Source organism: Fistularia commersonii, chromosome 21 (genome assembly GCF_037954325.1).
Source record: "Fistularia commersonii isolate RoL2024-O1a breed Wild chromosome 21, RoL_Fcom_v1.0, whole genome shotgun sequence".
NCBI lineage: Eukaryota > Metazoa > Chordata > Actinopteri > Syngnathiformes > Fistulariidae > Fistularia > Fistularia commersonii.
In genome coordinates this window covers 11,362,927-11,386,120 of record NC_141304.1, presented here as the reverse complement: position 1 = coordinate 11,386,120, position 23,194 = coordinate 11,362,927, and the positions used below count along the sequence as shown (strand labels likewise).

The following is a 23,194-nucleotide window of genomic DNA, read 5'->3' as shown; positions in this document are numbered from 1 at the left end:
AGTATGTACGGGAAGAATTCAAATAAGCAAAAGAGAACATTGAAACAGAAAAGGGTAAATATTAATGAAAAAAAAACAAAGTAGAGAAGTACAAACACATGAATATTTATGAATACTGAGATCAACCTCGACAGCTGATGGGTTAAACCAGGGTTGGACAAACTACGGCCCGCGGGCCACATCCGGCCCGTTGGTCTTTTTAATCCGGCCCGCCAAAGATGGACACAGAATTCATACTTGATGTGGATGATTGGATCAATGAATGTGGCAGCTCAAACAGGAGGTTATTTCATTTTGGGAGCTTCTTGAGAACACTTGAAAATTTTCCTGAACTGAATGACATAGATTGGCTTTGTGATTTAGCCTTCACTGTGGACATAATGATGGACATGAACAAGCTGGACGTGAAAAAACGGTTTGTGCATGATTTTGTTCGTTTGTATGTACAAATGGTTTGTACGTTTGTTTGTGCAAGCAAACGTCAGAGCCTTCAAAACCAAGCTGGTTTTATTTTCGAAGCAAATGTCAGTGGATTCTGTTATGTACTGTTGAAAAATGGGATTTTTTTATATATGTATCGTATCTTGTGCTGACCTGGCCCATTAAAACTTAATGCGGCCCCTGAGGCAAAAAGTTTGCCCACCTCTAGGTTAAACTCTGCAGGGATAGGATCCGCTTATCTACAGCTGATGATGAAGACAGCAGAAAGAGGGTAAAAATGCAATTGGAAACAACAACACAAAGCGTAGGATAAGTGCCTGGTTTGTCAAAGGATCCTAGGAAACATTTATCCACATCTCCACTCATGCTGATGTTTATAGTGATATCTCACCATCTCCCACTCGCCCACCTCAGTCTAAAAATTGGAACAGAGAAGGCCAAACCATTTCCTGTAATGGCATCATTATCCAAAAAAGGGATATATCAAGCAGAACAGGATTATATCAAACAAAGACAAGTACAGCACACATTTTATGTGGAAGCACAAAAAAGAATCAGGTAGATCAAACTGCGCTTTGACTCTTTGATTCAGCATTTGAAAGTCAAAGTAAATAGAAATTAGTTCAAATGCTTCAGGAGCCACATGACTCTAGTATAGGGAAAAAAAAATCAGAGAGAAAGAAAAGCAGAGTTGGGAACCCATCCAAGCTTGATTTAAAAGGAGCTGAAATCTGTTTTAATTTCTGTATTCAATATTTCAATTGGATAATTGCTTTTTTTAACCTTGAACCTTGAGTTTCATGTAATGATGATAGACCAGAATCAGTTAACATGCAGTGGCTTCGTAAAGACATTCCTGCAACCCAATGAAGTAACCCAATTAATTCGGGGCGTAGGTAGAAAGAAGTCGGACATCTAGTAGACTAGTATCCTAAGTCAATTTATTCCCTTAGTACCAAGGGAAACTAAAGATAAATGAACACTAAGTCTGAATAGAGATAGGATAGGTTAAGACAGCTGCCTTTCATCAGCTTTTTTCCTTTCCATCTTTACAGCAGATTGCCCGACTACAGCTCTCAGAAGAAACGGGATGCATTTTTTTACTTAGCACCTCAAAGCGAGGATATAGTCAATTTACTGTAACTGACTAAATGATTAATGGACTCAAACGTGTTTGTCAAAGATGTGTTAAAAATTGTATGAACTGTTAGTAGCTTGAAAATTGCACATCATGGACCATGAAAAAGATATTCAGCATCTATTGATCCTGTCCCAGAAAAGGTGTTTATTGTAGATTTGAGTATATCTTATAGTATATTATATTAATAATATGAAGACAAAAATACAACTATAAAAACCCAAGATGTGGACTTTTTAAATACCATGTGTAAGATACAAGATACAAGATACAAGTGAGGGCTATATAACTGCAATGCCCTTCCAGCAACCAAAAAAAAAATCAATAATTAAAACATATATATATATCTATATAAATATATATGTAGAGAGAGACATAGATATATAGATATATTTATTTCTATTTATTTACTTCTTCATTATGTCATACAATACTGGTAGCCAGGCCATTCAATTAGATGTAGCATATTGAAGGGAATGTGAGACCTGTGCGCACATTATTGTTCCTTAAAATTAAAATAAAATGAAAAAGAAAAAAATCAATACAGTACAATACAATATTTCAGATGCTGGGTGAAAGTAAGATATGCAACACGAAATCCCCCAAAAGGAGGGATGAGCTAAGCCAAAAGGTGAAAAAAAAAAAAAAACCCAAACTAAAAATACAGTTTGAGTCATGCAGTTAAAAACCCATCATAAAATCTAGTGTTCTGCTTTAGGCTTTACAGTCTCGGTTCAGCATCCCCCTAGCTGTGATTAAGTTGCAATTTTCAATTTGGCAAAGTCTGCCTTGTTTGCAATCTATTAGCCAGACTTAAAGAGACACAGAGGACTCCAAAAATACAACTTGTCTGTCTGCAGGAGTTGCATAATTTTGAAGTTGTTCCCACATGTCTGTGCCACCCAAAGTCTCAGCAGTCCAGAAACAAGTAAATAATGAATTCTGTCTCAATATAATATAATATAATATAATATAATATAATATAATGGGCTAATTACATGTTCTAAACTTGTATTAACCTGAAAAAACAAGCACGAGTCTTTGTATTGTATACAATACCTTATAAGTATTTAATAATTATGTAAGAATATTTTAATGTAATTGACTGGCAGTAACTTGAGGAGAAAACACATCGTGGAACTGTTTGACATAAACAGTAAAGTTTTAAGCAAGCTATGAAAGAAGAACTTTACAAGGCCCAGTTTTACTTAACTGGTTTATATCATCGACAACACAAAGTCAGTAGGGTTGAGCTTGAATATTATTTCAAAATTTTTGACCAGATGCCAGCATCTATATTTATCAAAGAAGTAGGCTGAAATAGGTTAAACCATATTTTACGTTTAATATGGAAAATGTTGCAAAATACCAGATTCACCATGAAATAATGGATTGCAAATTATAAATCCAATGATAAGAGCTAATGCTATACCTATCACCTTAACCAGGTTCAAAAACGGTTACTTATCTCTGTATATCTAAATGGTAAGAAAACACCAAAAATAATCTACAAGTCATAATTACTTGCAATGGACTGAAGATAGTTGACACAGTTATTTTTTACAATCCACTTCACCTCTCTAATGAGCCAAAACTACATTTACAGAAAGTAAAGGAAAGTACCCATGTATACAGGAATTTTATGTGTGCGCGCATGCATGTGTGTGTGTGTGTGTGGTGCGCATGCGGGTGCACCAGCTGGGTACAAAGCAGATTAGCTGAAAACCAGAAGTATAAACCCTCTTCTAAAAACCTAACTAAAATGAACAAAGATATCAACTCAAATTCTAAACAGGCCACTGAAGCACCCATTACAGACAGCGATCAGACAGGGAATGATCGAAGACACAGCTGACAACCATATGGTTTTGTGTTTATGCTTCTCTGCTTGAACCACTTGGAACAAGTTACTCAGCTTATCGTTTCTAATCCTCCCAGTGGAACCCTCGCTCTTCCTGCTCCTGAGCTGCTTCTAAGCTCTGGAGCCAAACCAGCTCTGCTGACCCAAAGCAAACAGCCGACGCCTGTGGGAGGAGGAGAAAGGAGTCCCTATTCTCCGAGCAAATAGATGCTATCACTCAAAATGTGTATTGGATCGTCGGTGTAATATTTTGTGATGTATAATGAAATGTCCAAATAAATTAAATACAGAAAGCTCTCGCAACCAGAGTAGGATAATATTCATCCGTTCTCTATACTGCTTATCCAGCAGTCAGGGTGGCTCCTTGTGCATCGTCTTAGCTTCTATGATGCTTGACACGAGCCTCCATTTTGCACCTGGGCAGATTATAGGATTGTTGTTTGATGGTCCCGGGCCTTTCCGCGCGCCAGTATGAACTCCACGGCCTCAGGCTAGTCAGTGATCCTAACAGCTGGTTCATTTGTGCTGCCAGTCGTTCGCAGAGTGGGATTAGCTCCTTGAACCAGCAGGCGTGGATCATTTCAGGCCCGGGTTCCGTCCAACTGTTCATCTTAAATACGCTTTTCTTGGATGTCTGGTAATTTCTTCTGGTTGCTATTCTGGGAGGCTACAGTGGTCTGCTTTCACTCCAAGCAGATAATGGGCATTGGTATGGTGTGATGCCTCTTTCTCCCCGATATTCTTTTAGTAGAGCTCAATTTCAGCCAGGACAGTCTATTTATTCTCCTGGTCTCAGCTGCTTGCCAGTCTCAAGACATAAATATATGTATGTGTGTGTGTGCCTGTTTTATGCATGTGTATGTACATGGTATATATACAAATATTGATATAGATATTCACACATCTATGTATAATGTATTTTAAACACAGAATAACATGCGCACACACTCAATAAGCAAACAAAATCAAAAACCTCAGATGAGTCTCCATTTTCCTGTCCTGCTATCCATTTATCAGTGACGTTACAGCACTACTGCCAGTGACTGATGGCTTTCCTGTCCACTATGATCAGTACAAAATTATCCTGTCTCAGAACATTGAAAGGTCATTGCAGGCTATAGATCTGCCTTCTACCTCGGCTACCTTCAAGGACGTTGAATCCACGTGAGAAGAGGAACCGGGAGATCAGCTGTATACCATCTTTGAAAGGACTGGACTCAACCATGAAGGGAAGGGCATCAATTATCCAGTGCAAGAGCCAACAGCCATGTGGCTCTGGCCTGATGTATTCATCCTTTTGTAATATGAAACGAAGCTAGATTCCAGCAATGCAAAGTTGTTATCACGTTGGATATTATGGATAAGAAAAACAAAAACAAATGAATGATAAGAACATACTGCAGTTCCAACAAGATTTTCTTGTATGTTAATAGCAACACGTGGATCCAAAATGATGGACCCGTGGGGCTTTGGCAAATCTCTGAGCAAGCAAATAACATTTAAAATGCTTGCGGTATTTTTTGTACTTCACGAGCACAGACTTTGTGCAATGTTAAGCTCAAAAGATGGGAATGTACCATATTTTTATTTTTCCTACAAGCATCATTCTCCTTAGTTGCCTCGGTATTATGGATGGTGTGAAACAGGATATGAAGTTAGTTGGAGTGAAAGATATTGCAGAGGAGAGGGCAGATGATTTGCTGTAGGGAACCCCTGGGGGGAACAGCTGAATAGAAAAAAGAAGATTAGTGATTCCTGTATTGATTTCCATTCAATCTTATTTACGCCAGAAATTATTGGGATACCATGAGTTTTTACGATCTAGATTCTGCTGGTTGAGACATTCATTTAATCTAAATGTAATTTAGATACTTCATGGTACTTGGGCACTTCAGGGTCAAATAAATCAGGCTACCTCGCACCCATAAAATATGTGGTACAATCTTGGATTTTCCGGCTTAACCGCAGTTGGTCATTTTCTTCTAATTTATACCACAGATGCAGGTTCTAGGGGTTTGGAAAGATTTGTTCACGGTCCTAGTGAGGACGCATCTGAGATGAGGGACCCAACATGTGCTAAAGCTACATAGCAGTAACTTAAACCCTGTGAAATTGATTTTAAAGTAGGAAGTAGTTTTACTTGTGCTGTTTTTTATTAATTATTCAGAATTGTTTGCAGAAGTGAAAAACGCACAAATAAAATTGCGTTAAAATAAAAAAGCAATTTGCCGACGTTAGCCACCAAATGAAGCAGCTGGCTGTTTGCTAGCTGTCACATGGATGAAAAAGGGAGCGTTGGCTTCACAGAAAGAGTGTTCCAGCTTGAGACTTGGGACGGTGAAAGGCATCTCAAGGTAAAATAAGATAATACTTTCCTGATCGTAATTAATTGTTGACGTGTTACAAATGTCTAATTTGTCATCTGATTAAAACAGAAATGATAAACAAGTTGAAGGAAGCGTCCGAAAAAGTGACTGTGGGTCACTGGCCAGTCAATCATAAATAAATATTCAGTAGAGGATCGTCGCTCCAGTTATGACAGTTTTGCTAATGGACTTTTCACCCATTGTTGTGTTACTGCTAAAATAATGGTGAAACAAAGTTAATGAATGTGGAATTATATTTTGTACTTTGCCCAACCAAAATACAAGTTCTGCCAATACCGTCAGATTCGGTTGCCAGAACCGGCAGGTGTTCAGGCTCATAAGCTTCGGAAATATCACCCTGGTCTTTTTGAAATGCGATTTACATTGATGATCAGAAACAATATTGAGTGACCCCAGTGTGTCATTTGCTCAGGAGCTCTGGCACACCAGACCTTGAAACCAATAAAACTTGGGAGGCATTTGGAGACAAAACACGGCACCACCTAGCTGGGTGGCACTGCATGGATGGCAGAGGCAGGGACGGGGAAGTGCAGTAGAGATGGTGGGCTGCAAACACCATTGGATTTTATCTTTGGGGTCACGACTCAAAAAGGTTGAGAACAACTATAAAAGCTGCAATGTTGCATGTGATGCTTAGCTTAGGGAGGTGTTGGCTTATTTAGGTAGATTGAGTGCAGATGTCACATTTTTGGGATGGCCATGACTATGAATTGTAGCTCTCAGACAAGCCCAAAAGTAAGATTTTGATTGTGATTTGATTTGAGGCCTAGCCTACGAAGATGAAAAACTGGGAAAAAATAAAAGATCATCTTTTCATTGAACATCTAAGAACTTTAGCAACTCTAAACAAAACACCAAACTTCACAGATTAGGATGGCCAACTTGATTAACGTCAGAGTTCCTGGGAAGGCAAACTAATTTGGATTTATAGTAAAAACAACAGCTAAAAATAAAACTCTTTAAACACTATTTGTTAAGAGAGTTCAATAAAACCCAATTCATGTGAAGATGTGGTAACCCTCATTGCCTTCTGGGTTTTATGGTGTCCTAATAACGGCACAGAGCGTCAGTTTCATGTAACAAACCTGAATTAATCCTAACTTATTGGGGGAATTCAAAAGGGTGCAATTTTTTGGAATTTATTGAGAAGCTGTGCCCAAAATATCAACATCAAGACAAAAAAAAATACAAAATAATTTTTCCACTTTCCCACTCAATGTAAAAGAAACCCTTTCAAAGTTGGTAAATATCAATTCTGGTGTATATGGCTGAGTTCTACAGCATGTGGTTCAGTAATTTTACCTGAAACAGACGAGCAGAGTAACTTTAACTCATATTACAGAGCTGACCTTGTCTACAGATGTCGAGCTTTACTTTCTTTGGCATGAGTCACGGAAAAGCCTACCATTCATGAAAGCAGCATTCATATTGTGGGCTGAAAATTCACCCCTACACACACACACACACACACACACACACACACACACACACACACAATTGTTTATTCATTATACTGCATCTGCTGTACCTGTATACAATTTATTGCTCACTTCCCTCGCAGAAATGTGTACATTATTTTAATTTTTCAACCATTAAATGTATTAGATATACACATATGTATGTATGCATGTATAAGAATTTTATATATATTTGTATAAGAACACGCTGTCCCTTTGTTTGATAAATGAATACATATATATATATATATATATATATACATCATATCAATTAAATTTTATATACACAGTATATGAAGCTCACATAAAAATATTGATTATAAATGGACAATGACTGTAAATAGACATGTAGATCGATTTTAGAAATACTGCAGTAAAATTAGATGACTGCTGTGTATACAATCAGAAACCAAATGTAAAGACAGTTGATGTGGCTCTGCAAAGCAGCTGTGTAATTCAGCCTGCCTAAAATCTGGGATGGAATATGCCATCCAAGAAAGTAAGAGAGCCTTTCTAGCCAAAGAAAGCAGAGGGACATAAAGTCAATGAAGAACAAGAGATAATCTATAAGGGGAAGAAGCTTGGTTGTGAAAGTTGAAAGGCTAAGAATAAAGTTTTTTTTCCCCTTTATCCTTTCAATCAAGCTTAAAATGCTCTCCCTAGTTGCCAGAGTATGAACATCATGGGATGCATCCATCCCTCTAAAAAAGCTGAGTCAGTCTCGACAATCAGGTCAATCTTCAAAGATGAGGCTGAACGTATGAGATGATCCCACGGCCTGATTCATGGTTTTTCTGTCAAACGAACCATACGGGACAGTTCGTGTTTAAGGCTGACGTCACGTATTAGCTACGTTCGAAAAGCTTTCCTCCTCAGCAGACTTGAAGGTGCTGTCCTTGGTGCGATCATGAATACCCTTGTCCAGCTGTTCAGTACCTCCTGCATGCATGATAGATCATGAGATGCTTCCCGGCTTGCTCTCTATGCCCTTTCAACTCCTCTCTTGGACCAATGATTTATTTAGAGCGTGCAGATGCATTTCTTTTTTGGCAACATGTATTGTTTATTTGACCCTCAACCGACCGATTGCAACCACAGATACAAAGCGTTTTTTTTTTCCTTCTACAAGACGACACATTTCTTCTGACTCGACTTGATATAATACTCAATATATAAGATCCCCTTAGAAAATTCACAAAGATTCCGATGAGCTAAAAATAACAGCAGCTGCTTGATTTGATTCGTAACCCCTATTTATTTCATCATTGATTATTTATCTGATAGCTAGCTGCTTAAAAAAAATACTGCCACTGAAACAAGATCCTGAAAAAACGGCCTGGTCTCAATAAAGGAATCACATGAGACGTCACGCAATTGTTCGTCTGATCTCGTGAAGTCAGCTGCAGCCTTAAAGTCATTATTGTTAAATGAATATGTGCTTTGCTAAAACCTATTAAGATGTATTAAGATATGGGGAAAAATGCCAAGAGGGCGTCTGCTCATGGCTCTTCTGCTCACTTGCATTAAACCCCTCCACCTGCTCCACTCCTGGCGTGTTGACTGGATGCATTAAACTACACGACCACATGGCTGCTCGCCATCCAAATATACACAAGTAGTAGCCAGAGAAAACAACAATATTATTGTCCAAATATCAATTTGTAAATACACACGCAACCCCCCCACCCCCTTCAAAAACACATACACGTACAGAAAATAAAATATATTAAAATGACCTTAAAAATCAGACAAAAATGATGTTAAAAATGATAAATATCCTATGTTACCAACTATTCCTGATCTATTGTGAAGATCAGTAAGGCATTGTAATACACAGCCATGGATTGACAAAAAACAAACAAGCTATTCAGACTGGCATTCAAAAGAAAATTGTAAGAAACATGTTTAGGTGTTTCAAGAAGACTTGAAAGCAGGTATTAATAATATATGTAAATGTGTTCAGACAAGGCCTGCTGAGTCATTCCGGCAGCTCAGCGTAAACAATGTCCTTGGCATGTGGAATTGCGATGACAAATGGCGTCAAATCCAGACAACGTCAAACTGAGGCACCTTTGATAGAGCACGACTTCTTCCCTGCCCCTAAATGCTCTGGATGCCGGTAAGATCATTAAACTGGCAGGATCTTTCTGGGTAAAGTAAAGGACACTTTTCTTCAAGTGCAGCTCAAGGACTTGCCAGCAAAACAACAACAACAACAACAGCAAATGTGCATCTCAGAAACACAGACAGGATACTTTCCCCTCAAGTCTGTATGTCTAGAATGAAGAATGTGTGTGTGTGTGTGTGTGTGTGTGTGTGAGAGAGAGAGAGAGACTGAGTGAAGACCATTTAGAGCAACATATGAACAGTAAACACATCAATAAAGAGATCAGAACACAGGTGAGAGATGGGGAGATGATGATGGATTATGGTTTGGGGGTAAACACAGAATCCATGTTTTCACCTCAAACACACACACTCACACACACACACACACACACACACACACACACACACACACACACACACACACACACACACTTAACACTATAGATGACTTTAGAAGATTTTCTTAAAAAAGCCCTACCAGCAGCCCAGTGAAGCAAATGGCCCAGGACCGAGCGGACAGCCGCGGGATGAAGAACCATCCCCACACACACACACACACACACCTCTGAAAAAGAGAGAGCAACTCTCTTCCGTCCTTCTCTCTCTTTCCCTCCCCTGTCCTTCTGTCACTTTCTCTAGCCCCTCCCCATTCCCCTCTCCGAGCTGCCTCTGCCTGCGGTGCTACAAGGTCAAGGTTTGCACTGGCAGCTGATCAATTCAGCATGTAGTAATTGAGACACTCAAGTGGAACTGCAAAGGAACTGTTTAACAAAAGACTTGTAAATGTAAATAAAAGAGAGTCGATGTGTTTTCTGATATCAACAACTCTGTGGACGAATCTTTTACTTTCTGCTTTTCTTCTTTCTGGGACAAATCACACATTTATTTTACATTTATATTTTACATTTAATATTTTAAATACCAATAAATGTGGTCGGCGGGAAAAAAAAACCCTCTATAATCCGCTTATTGAAGTTCGCTTACTGTTGAATAGCTTCACTAAAACCGGCTGAAAACAACCCTATGAAAATATTCAGTTGAAGAAGTGGCTCTTCAACGGCTACATCACTGACGGTATAAATTTACAAAACATGTTTGCTGACATTTCAGAAAAATCCAGCTGCATCTCTTGTAAAGGGCTGGCCAGCATTCAGACAACATATTACACACACTACCAGACAATTCTGTTCAAAGGCTATAAACAAAATACCTCATTTAACAGTAGGTGAAATCACAGGTATGTTTGTGTGATATTAACTTGCAAATGCCATTTTTTTTTTTTTGGTTGAAAAACCGTAACGTTTTTGATACATCATCCAATAATGAACCTTATGTGATGACCATGATACATTAAGCTCGACTGCCTTCATTTTGTTACGTCATTATGTCATATATAGTTCCGCTTTTGCTCTCCTACTGTTCAATTCTGACTTATCCCGATATGTTTTTTAACCTTGGTTTCAATCAATATTTCTGTATTTATTTCTCATAGAGTATCACCCGTAATATGTTCATGGGAGATGCTTTTTTTTTTAAAATCCATGCAAAAACAAAAACTGTCAAAACTATCAACTGCTTGTAGATTTTTAGAGATACACATTTGAATATAATTCCAATAAATATGGAAATATCTATAATAGTCAACATAAAATAAGTGGAGGATTCGCAGGAAGCTTTTGTGGCAATGACGAAAAATGTATCAAATCCTAAATTCAGATCCTTTTCCGAATCCTTTGATTCCTTCAAATCCGAGTCTGTGCTTTTTGTTTGCTTGAGGCTGAATTACAGAGTCTGCTCCTATAAATCCCTGAAGACTCTTAAAACCTTCTTCTAATAAAGTTATTATTTGGTATGGCTCAGCGTGGCCTGAACTTCCTCGTGGTTAATGCACTGTTGGCCTGGACTGCCTGAGGTTGCCAGCAATGCACCTCGTCCTCCTCTCTCTCTTTATCTGCACTCTTTCATGCAACATAACTGCATATTACCATGATAACACTACCTTGGCTTCCCTCTGTTACCTCTGATTACCATCACTGTTATTAATATCCAACCTTTTATCGTCTTTATTACATCTTTAGTCTCATCCTGGTTGTATCCTCATGTAAGTCATGCATCATACTCTACAGGCTCCTGTTCAATTTGTTAAAAAGAAGCGTTTCCCTGCCTCTGTTGCCAAGTGCTTGCTCACTGGGGAACTGGTGGGTCTCTGTAAATAATATTATAAAGAGTATGGCCTAAACCTGCTCCGTGAAAAGTACCGTGAGATAACTTCTGATGTAATTTTGGGGCTTTATAAATAAAATTTAATGGAAGTGAATTGAACCGACGTCAAGGGATATTTCCAAGTTGCACAGGTTTATTGCAGGTCTGCTATTGATAAAGACGACAAAGTAATGGCAGATATTGTTTGTAACCAGGAAAATGCTCTCCAATTTCCTCTGAATTGAATGCACGATATGCATTTTGCTGAATTTTCTTTTGCGTTTTGTACGCGAAACGGTTGACGCTTAAATCATGAATTTAGCTGAAAATCTTTTTCAGAAAATAAGAACTGCAGTTTGAAGTGTTACATTTGTATTTTCTTCCAAACAAAACACTTAACACTTCAAAAGGCATCTGTGCATTGTGAGATTGTGTTGTGGATAATTTCAAGATTTTAAGGCCCCTTCCCCCACACAAAACTGAATATCAGTCCATAGAAATCATCATCTTATACTTTTCCTCAGTCTGGAAAAAAAATACATAAAAAAAACATCACTGGATAGGCTATTTGTGCTGTCAAGCTTGTTAGAGTAGTTTCAGGGCCGTAAACAACAGCGCCCTCTGTTGAGCTGGAGACGTTTGGTATTGGTTGCTGAAGCGGCCTGTCGACACTTAGTGCAAACAACTCTCACTTTTAAATGCCATTAGAGGCTTTGTCTGCACACGACCGTGGTAAACACAGTATATTTGTTTCTTTTCAGCACCATGCAGCTAAAGTATAAACGTTAGAGGTGCAAACCTATTTTTTTCCCCCCAGCATGCTACACAACAAGCTAAATAGTTGCTCTTCTATTTTGCTGTATGAGTTTTCTAATCACGCATTTACAAACTAAAGCAATGTATACCATTGTTTGCAGATATAAAGGACAGCGATGCAAAGCTTACTGTCAGCATTGTTGGGCTGAGGAAAACAATTTACGCTTCGTGGAAGTACAAAGGTTAGAGTTTATATTTAACGCTTGTATTTGCCTAAGTCTCCAAGCTGCTGCATCGAAACACAATCATGGCAACAGCATCAACAACACACACCTACAGTTTCTCAGTCGGACATCAACAATGAGTTTGAAACTCTGACAAACCGGTTACATAAATTGAAAAAAAAAATTGTACAATGTGTGCTACTTTGAATACATTCTTTAACTTCATTATTAAATAAAAACACTGATGTTGAGGTTTGTGTTCAATGTTAAAGCAGAGGAACGCAAGTCCGGCACGCAAAGATTTAAGAACCTCCAGAGCCAAAAACATTGCACGGTCTATAAAGCTGCAGATTCACACGCATTTTTCTGAATATTAAAGACACCGGCAAGTTTTTTTTTTTTTTTCAAAGGACAGCAATACAGGTGTGAGCGAACAAGACTTACTGGTGCTGCAACCTGCAACTGGTATGAAGAGGCATTAATATCCTGAACGTCTTGATTCGCCCGGGAGGAAATTTGCCAGGGGTCGTGCCCCCTTCAATCTCTGTCGCCACAGTGACGGATGTGGAGCTAATGGTGGTGCCAGGAAGGAGAGAGTGGAGGATGGTTGTGCTCTCACCACTGAACCTAGGATAGGATTACCATAATGGGATTTCCACTAATGGCTGCCTTTGACAGGTGGCGTCCCTGTTTAGCTCAAGTTCAGCTTTGGTTATAAAACACTGGATTTAAAACGCTTTCCTTTCTGGTGGCCTGTGCTGTGAAAATCTTAATGTGTGTGTGTGTGTGCATGCGTGTGAGCATGTGTGTGTGTGTGTGTGTGTGAGCGTGTTCACTTGTCCCTCAGAGCAACAAGATCAATGGCTACTTTGTGAAACATCATGTAAATAATTCCCACATATGAATATTTGCAATTTTCACATCATAAAAAGCCTTACATAAAGAGGATTAAAACATAAGGAATCACACAACTTGTATGATTATTATTATTATTTTAGAGTTGGAATTCCTTTAAAATCCTTGCAAAATTGTGATGCTGACAACAATGTTTAGACAATGTTGTGTGTGAAAGGTGTTCGAATATTGGTCATCATTTGCATTGACACTGTGTGTCATTACATCACTAAAATCATAAAAAGTTTACTTAACCTAAGTGATTTCTTTTTACAAAGACACAATTTTTTCCAGTGGGAGATGTTGAAGTGATGAAGAGGCCATTTTTAACAAAGCATCATGTAAGGACTTCCCAGTTCACTTCATGCCCATCCAAGGTCACAATCTGGTGTAACATGTAATAATGCACCAAAATAAACAGTTGAAAGCAGTTTATTTAATATTTTTGTGTCAGATAAAACAAATCAACACAAATGTAAAACAATAGTTAAACTAATAGCATTGCAATGTTAACTTGTAGATGAAATTTACTTACTGAATGTTATGCTGTGGGTTGAGATAATACAAAGGTTGTATAATAAATAAATATATTAAATAAATAACAGATGAATAAATAACTGCCGTAAACACCATCTCAATTTCAAATAATTTTCTTTTCATGTGAATTAGATCAAATCTTGCTTTCAGAACAACAATGAAGGTTATGGTAGATGTTATTTGTCAATACTGTTTTTTTTTTCAGAAATATCAGTCAAAAATACACACACATATATATATCTATATATCTATATATCCACTTGTAAATACATATGTAGACACGCAAATATATATACGTGTGTGTGTGTATATATAAACACACACACACACACACATATATATATGTATGTATATATATATATATATGAATGTGTAATGCTATTACTTGGTCTCCGCTAGAGGTTTCTGTCGCTGAACTACAACTTCAACAGCCGCCATGTCAACACCATGTGATGCAACGAAAAGAAAAAAACAAAACAAAAACTAATCATTTTACAAATTTCTGAGAACCTCTTTACCAATTGCAGTTATGTCACACGTTTATCTGGTAAACATATTAAAGCCTGGAGCCACGGCAGGCCTCACCATACCGATGGGTGTACTTTGTCGTGAGTATGTATACTGTGATTTATTATTGCATAACTGCCTCCGGTCTTCCACTATAGCAGAAGTCCAAGGCAGAGACCCAAACAAAGGCGTAGAGGGGGGGGTGCAACTACAGCTGGCAGAGCGTCACAATGTAATGATGCTAATGAGGAATAAAGCAGCTTTTCTAAGCTTCCAGAAGCAGGACAGCTTGTGAGATCACAGGGATCAGCAACACTTTCACACATGAAAGTGTGTGAATAACACCGATACAGCGGAATAAAACTGGAGTAAAAACACAAGAAATTATATTCCCACCACCACAGCGGATATGAAAAAATGAACTGTTGCAGATACACAAATGCAATCGGATGAAGAGGATGAAATTATACTGGTTTCAATTCCTTCAAAAAAAAAAAAAGTATACATAAAAAAAAAACACTTTTATTTAATGCCAAGTAAAAAATGTAAAAAAGCTCCAGATATGCACAGCAGTTCTGCAGTCATTGGACAGAAGTACATGCTGATTCTTCACAAAGTACCAAGAATTTAATATCAGTATAATGAAATAATAATATCAGTTGTAAAGTATTAATAGCTAAAGCTTATGTAATCTAGTTGAAATGACTAAAGGGTGCTCAGAAATTCATATATTGGTAGTTTTGCAAACCAGCTTTTGTGTCCTGGCTACTGGACCATTCCGGCCGAACTTAAAAATGCTTTTGAATTTGATTGGATGATACAAGATTTTTTGGTGAATATTCCATACATTAACATTTGGATGCAATGTGGAAAAACATCTCCTGTCACTGTTCTGCACGATCACCCTCTCTGCTGTGTTTGAAATGTGAAGCTAGTTATATTAATTGTGTGCTTCATTTTTCAAGCCAACTCTAAATAAATGGATTTCTGCAACTGCTCATATTGTGAACTCCTACAACCCATGTGCTTCTCAAGTTGAAATAACAGATGACTGGAATGCAGGCGCCATCTACTGGCTACTGACCAACACCCAAACTCACTGACGGATCCATCTGGACTGCAACTTCACATGATGGACATAAGTTACCTACACAAAACATTTCATGATTTTGGCACTGGATCCCCGTCTGGTGTTTAGCAATAGGTGTGCAGTCAAATGTGAAATGAAGGCATTTGTTATTTGTATCATTTTGCATTAGTTTTTCACCAAATGTTGCTGTACATGGAGAATTTTCAATCATTTAAGATAATATTCTTCTCTAAAACCCTTTGTACTTCTACTGATAGGTAGGGCAATGTGAGGAAGATGGAGGAGGACAGAGGAGGCAATGACTTTCCACTCAGGGGAGCTCATTAGAGCTGCCTGCAGCCGGGAGGCGTGTTATTGTGTTCAAGCTACTTTTGACGGCAATACCATTACCTTTAATGGATGTCAAGGAAGATCCTTTGTGAGAAAAGTCAAATGAGCTTCGTCACAAGCTGTCTGGTCGTTCCGGAAGCAAATATTGTCACACTTTCTTAAAACATTTTTGTCGAGTGAAAGTTTTTGTTTTTTTTTATGCAGAGAAAAACAACGGCTGATACCAGCTAAGCAACTATGATGAGCGCCAGTATCAGCAGATAATAAATAGAAAAAGGCAGGTTCCTCCTGAACAACCTTGTAATCAACAATGAGAGTCTGTCTCAGAGAAAGCAACGTGACATCCAACCTCAGCGAGGGCTAACGGAGGACACGAGCTCCCACCTTCTGTCAAACCATTTAAGCATATGCCCTCTAATGTGCAGTGAAACAGGAGGTGTTGGCTCCATGTCTATCTTCTCCTCACATGGCAGCCCCCAGATTTGAAGACAAGCACTGAATCTCAAAGGGAGCTGGCATAAAAAGTCTTGCCTAGTTGGAAGACTAAAGAAGATGCTGGATAGGTGCCACTGACTCACCACAGCAGCAAAGGCAGATGGTTGTATACGGCAATTGCGGTGACGTTAATGAGTGTTTGCTACAGTATGTTGTGAGGAGAGATGCTGTCCGCCCTCCGGCGCCAACATCCACGAGGCACAATCCCACTTTACTTTATCTCATTTTGTCACCAGCAGGAATAAGACTGAACCCAGACCTTGAGAGGGTGAAATTTGGAAAAAAAAAAGGAAAAAAAAGAACAGAGCGGTTTTACATATGCTTACTCAAAGAATACAGGAGGAAACAAAGCGATAATTGTTATGTTCTTCATCCGGTTTGTGCGAAATCCTATTGATTCTGATGACTATGTCGCATATGAGAGTTTGGTATTTAGAGTGAAAGGGAACAACTGGGCTCTTTTTTGCTACAGATCAGTTTTAAATCCAAAAGTGTGGGTGGGAACAATAAAGATCAATTATTGACCCATGAGCTACGTCATATTCAGAAACCTGATATCATGCAAAATCTTTGCTTGGTTGCTCTCTATCAGTGAATGTAGGGATTGCAAGGCTGTAGTGAATGCAGCGATTGTAAAGAAGTAAATACAAATGCAATACAAACGTCTCTGCTTCCAGTTTGAAACTAAAATTAATTTCCAATATCAAAGTTGCTAGTATTACAGTAACATGTTTTGTCTGGAGTCACCATTGACATTTGCATTTTAGCAGATATTTGAGGGCTTTTCAGTACTCAATCAAAATATTTCTTTCATTAATTTGTTAATCTATTATAATGTTACTCACATTATATTTAGAATTGATTGTGTTTTTGGGCAGTTTTTAAGAAAGCTAATTGGTAAAATCTTGGGCTGATATATAATATTCCTGTGTTCAACAATGAACAGAAAATCCAAGAAGTTGTAGAATTTTTTGCTACATTAATCATGTCAAAAGTTGTAAAATGTTGTAAAATGTTGGACCTCATTTAATGCTACTCAAGCTTCGGTATCATCAGAAAAAAAGATTGATTTTGTGCAGCTCTCTCCAACAATGTATGCATTTGCACTGTTGTTATCAAGTAATCTCATTGCAACAATCTCTGACGGGATATGGGAACACTACACTGTTCAGTTGATCTAAAAAAAACACACGCAGTATTTAATCTCAATTTTGGCAGAAAAACAAGTTTGTTAAGTTCGACACAGCACAAACAGTACTATTTTGGGTCCCAGTTAACATCTAAGCCGTATCAGCAAAATACAGCACTCCAAGGTTAAACAGAAATGTTAGCAACACAACATTGTGAAATGATAATTAGAATTCCATGTCATTTGTAAAATTAATCAATATGCAGAATGACAAGAACTTTATGCCATGACTGGTGTTACCGTTGTTTGTAATTTATAAATTTTTAATAATCCACTCAATCATTTTATATTAAAACCACCATTCAAACAAATATCTGTGTGCGAAGGTGGATTTTGTCTTGTTTGTTAAATACATCCATACCAACGGCACCACACACACAAAACAACGGTGAGCCGCAGACAACTCATATGCAGACAAACAATCATTCACACACACGTTCCGGGCAATTTTTCCCAATTTTCTTCCAATTTCTTCCAATCTTCGTAGGAAACCCAGGCAGACATGTGGAGAACATGCCAGGGTCCTTTGTGCTGTGAGGCCGATGCGCTAACCGCTGCATGACTGTGCCACCCTGCTAATGCTACCGTTTTCGCAAATCAGCTGTAAACTCTGGAAATGCACAAAGCACTTGCACAAGGATGCCCTGTTATGCAATTGTGGTTTGACACACACACACGCAGCTTCAGGAAACTGCTGATCACCACATAATTTTGAACCCATTCAGATGGTATTAGGATACTAATGACTATCAAAACATTGTCTTAGCACAACATCTTCCCTTACAAAAGTCGAAAGGGACCGGAAGTAGTAAACCGGTAAACCGCAGTGCTGGGAGTCAACAAATTATCGCTGGTGAATTCCAAATATAGCCATGGCCGTGATGTACATTCTCAGAAATGATTTTCTAATGCAATTTTCTAATGATTGTATCCGGAAAAACTCATAAAGCAAGGATTTCTGTGCCAAAGACAGGAAAAAAAAATGCCAACACTAGACGTCAACGCATTGACGTCTAAAGACCATCTGAGGACAACATTATCGACTTCCAGATGTTGGTCTCGGCACCCTCTTTTGGCTCGTCGGTCAAAATCTGCTCTGCAAAGCGCCGCGCTCCTTCTATCCAAACCCCGTCCAGCGTGACATTAAAAACCAATCAGATGTTAAAAGGCGTTCTGTCAGGGGGGCCAGAAGACAGGCTGGTATGCCGGGTCCACGGAGTGTGCACAGAATAATTACCAGTGGTCGTGCACCTGCACCTGCACCTGCACCCACCCCCACCCCAAATCATGCAGCTGTCAACCCACCCCACTGCTCATCCAACAACAGCTGTGCACCTTTTAACGGCGTCTCGTCTAATCAAATCTCTCGGGTCATCGTAAGCATCCTTTGACATCTATCAAATCAATATTATAGCAAAACGAAGTTGTTGGCGGTGCGTGTGTGAGACTGATGGTTAATGTTTGGAGGAATGGCGTTATCTGCTTGAGTCTGGCCATCGTCTTTATCTTAAACACAACAATTTCAAGCAGCAAATGAATACATGCGTAGAACTGATAAAGTATAAACTCGCAATGTGAACATCCGTTTTGTTTTTTTTTTTCCGGAGGGGATAAACTAAAGAATCATCCGCGCATGTTTTGCTTTCGCGTGAAGGATTGATGATCAGTCGTGTGCCTGGCGCGCCAAACATACGATTAGCAATGCTGACTGCAGGACTGGATGAGCAGACACCAGGGAGCTCACCCCTTTACATCCCCTTCCAACTCCATCCTCCTGAGTGAAATGCCTCCTTCATGCTTTCCTTCCAGTCTCCTCTGCATTAATTATGACATTGTAAAGAGGAAGGTTTTGAATGACGGGGAATTGCAAATGAGTCATAATTGATCTGGCCATTTCGTACAGTGATTGACTGCAGACTTTATCCCTCAATATTAAGGGAAGTTGCACAGAGCAGAGCGAGAAAGTTAACAAGGTAGAAAATAAGTAAAGCCTGGTGGGAGAGGAGCCACTTCAATTTTGGATATTTTTTTGTCAATATTTTGATCACTAGATAATGTACATTACAATTATAGAGAATTTCCCCTCTGGGGATCAGTAAAGTTTTATCTTATCTTATGAAACTACATGCAGTACAACATTAAGTTTAATATAAAAAATACATTTTATGCATGAAAAAATAGTACAATATTTAAAATGGCTGTGAGCATTAATTAATAGCAGATAAAACAAAAACAAAGATTGTTACTTAATGCCTGTACATGTATTAAATTCTGTTAATTGTATCTCAGAACTCATTTATCAATAAAATGACTTACGATAGGGGCTGTAAGCTAATTTTGTGAGTTATCAAGAAATATTTTCTTGTTTCATAAATACAATGACGTGTCAGTTATCATTTAAAAGTCCTCAGTATTGTTGTATCAATCCAAAAATGCCGTAATTGGTTGCAAACTTCCAGTTGACTTCACATTTGTTTGGAACAGTGATTGGATTTCTCCTGGATTTTATGAGGATGTATTTTCTATGTGACCAGCCAGATGTTAGCACAGATGCCGCTCTGTTACGTGGAGAGAGAATTATGAAACCCTTTAACATGGCAGTACACGCTCACATATGTTTTGTTTTGGCTTGGTTATAGAAGTTACACAGCTGCAAAATTCAACCATTAGTGGAACTTCAGAATTGAGTAGGGCGGATTGGAAAATATGCCTGATGCAAAAATAATTTATTTTCCCAGGCCATGTTGATAAAAGCAATTTTAAGGCTAGCTCACAGTAAAGTAACAAAGATTCCTGAAGTTGTTGCAGAAACCCACGCTGCGCCGCCAATCTGTCACAGTGCCATTAGCCAGTGGCATGCAGCTGATAGAGTGAGGCTGAAAGCAGGTTAGGGCATTCAGAGTTGGACTACCAGCCCGCTGCTGAAAGCCCTGCTGGCTGAGATAGAACGCTATACTGGGTGTTAAACAGAAACAAAAATTAAAGTTAACTTTCTTCATTCAAATGCATTAAGTTCAGTTCAAGGCCAGCACAGCCACCAGCATTACTGGTTACCATTAATTATAGTCGGTCAATTATACCTCACAACAGCTATTAAATATGGCTTTGACTGCAGCGGTCATCTCAGTACATCCTAGTTATATCACTGTGGCACTCAAGAGGTTTTACACTTCAAATGTTGCATGTAAGCGGTGCATTTAATATACCTCACACAATATATCAGATGAACTAAAATATAATAGCTTCATTTGCCGATATGGCAGATAGAAATGTTCCCATTGGCACCTTCAGTCCAATGTTTAAAGCAGAAATTACAAGCTAAACACAACCGGATCCCTTAATCCTACCAGGACCTGGAAAAAGACACCTTGAATCATATTACTGCTCATGTATGCACGAGATTGCTACCTTCCGGTGACGACGAGTTACTGCGTCCTGTCATCTCAGCAAGTTATAAATTGCTAAATATGATTTTGGCAAGCGTGCCAGTATAAATGTAATAACTTTCTGGACTGCCCCCTCCATCTATCATATTAAGTCATAAAATCATCAACAATGGAAAGGCATCCTTTCGGGTGGAAAAAGACACCGATGCTTTCTAGCTTGTAGTTGTATTCTGAGTAGTAATTACCAATAACAATCTAATGCAGGTTGTTCTATTCTGGTCCATATTTTGCAATATGAATGTTATTACAGTGGAAAATACGGTTTTAATTTTATTTCCTCCAGTATAGTGGTTGTGAAACAATAATAATTTCTTTTTACCTCCTCTCTCAACCCCACCAGGGCTGCGGTGTTTTTTTCAGACGGATCCAAACTACAATTGGCAAATTAATAAAAAAAAAATGGTGTATCACGAGAGGTCCCATCTAGCACCAGATAGCAGCTGCTATATCTGGAGATGATTGCTTCATCCAGGTTAGTCATTGGGATTTCAGCATGAGCGCATCTGACAGAAGTGTTTCAAGAATGTGTTGAAAATCATGCTGCCAATTTACATTTTATATCAGCTGTGCGAGTTTCGCAAGGCATATCAACCAGGACAAGCTGTGAAAGAATTAAAAAAAAAATTCAATAAAAAAAAAAAAAAGAAAAAATCCAAATAAATTTAGAAAAAAACTGTCATTGGAAAAATCAACATCCATACCAGAAATATACCAGCCAAAGGATTTTCATCATGATGAAAAGGTCATTCAAAACCTGGTTTGCACAGGGTCCATTAGTCATGTGTTCTGTTTGCAATAAAGCTGCTGGAGGTCCCTTGAAGGCTTACTATTAAATGTTAATGACTCCACCAGAAGCAAGCGGGGCGTTGCAGCTCAGGAGGTAAGGAGTATTCGTCTTGAAACTGAAAGGTCCCGGTGCTCCCAAGGTACCGCTCAGTGGTGGCCCAACGCTGTTGTTTCATCGATGACGGGTTAAATGCAGAGGATTAACCATTTCTCTTTCAAATCTTGTGAAAATAGACACGACCGCTTGGTTTCGTCAAGTGAGTGCAGACCAACAAGGCGTCACCAAGTAGAATCAATGACTTTTGGCTTCTAACTTCTAACAATTGTGACTTTTCTGGATGCATGCGCATAGATGCGGATATATACTGCTCAAAAAACATAAAGGGAACACTTGAACAACACAATGTAACTCCAAGTCAATCACACTTCTGTGAAATCATAGTGTCCACTCAGGAAGCAACAAAGATTCATTTTGACTTGTTTTAAGGACATTACATCAAAGTTGGATCAGCCTGGAGTTTGTTTTTACACTTTAATTTTGAGTGTGATTCCTAATCCAGACCTCCATGGGTTAATACATTTGATTTCCATTGATCATTTTTGTGTGATTTTGTTGTCAGCACATTCAACTGTGTAAAGAGCAAAGTATTTCATACGAATATTTCATTCATTTAGATCTAGGATGTGTTTTTTAAGTGTTCCCTTTATTTTTTTGAGCAGTGTATTTGATGAAAGCCCCCCCGTTTGAGTTGCTACAGAAAAGCTGGACTGTCAGTCATATTGTTGCACTAAGGACATAAACTTACGACTTGTGCATATTAAAAAAAGTTATTTCTAAACATCTGCATATAAAATGGTTTTATTAGTCAGTACATAATGAAATGTTGCAGAAAGAGAAATTCTTTACAGTGCAATGATTTGTGCAGATACCTCACACCTGGTTTGATTTCGCCTGAACTGTGTGGAGTATATTTATTCCCCCCCTGGTCTGTGTGGGTGGTCTCTGGTTTCCTCCCACAGTCATAAACATGTTGTTGTGATAGTAATAATAGGTTAACTGGAGAATCTTATTTGCCCAGAAGTGTGAATGGGTGTGTGAATGGTTGTTTATTTTTGAATGGGGCCTGGTGATTGACTGGCGAGCGGTCGGGGTTGTGCCACGCCTCCTGCCCGGCACGGGCCAGGAACCACAATAATTAGCATTTTATTAACCTTGATCGAAAAACAAACAAACAAAAATAACACATTACCTGAAAGAGAGCAGGTAAATCCATAAGTAAAAAAAAAAAAAAGGATTTTTAATTTATTTGGTTAAAACAGCTAAATTTTGAACAATGTGTCTATT

At 38.5% G+C, this 23,194-nt stretch overlaps 1 protein-coding gene across 4 annotated transcripts in view; it reads right to left on the bottom strand.

The window, feature by feature from the left end:
- The window catches only part of iqsec1b (IQ motif and Sec7 domain ArfGEF 1b), a 112,156-nt gene that overhangs the window by 17,569 nt on the left and 71,393 nt on the right, over positions 1 to 23,194 (bottom strand). The gene's annotated exons all lie outside the window — the stretch shown is intronic.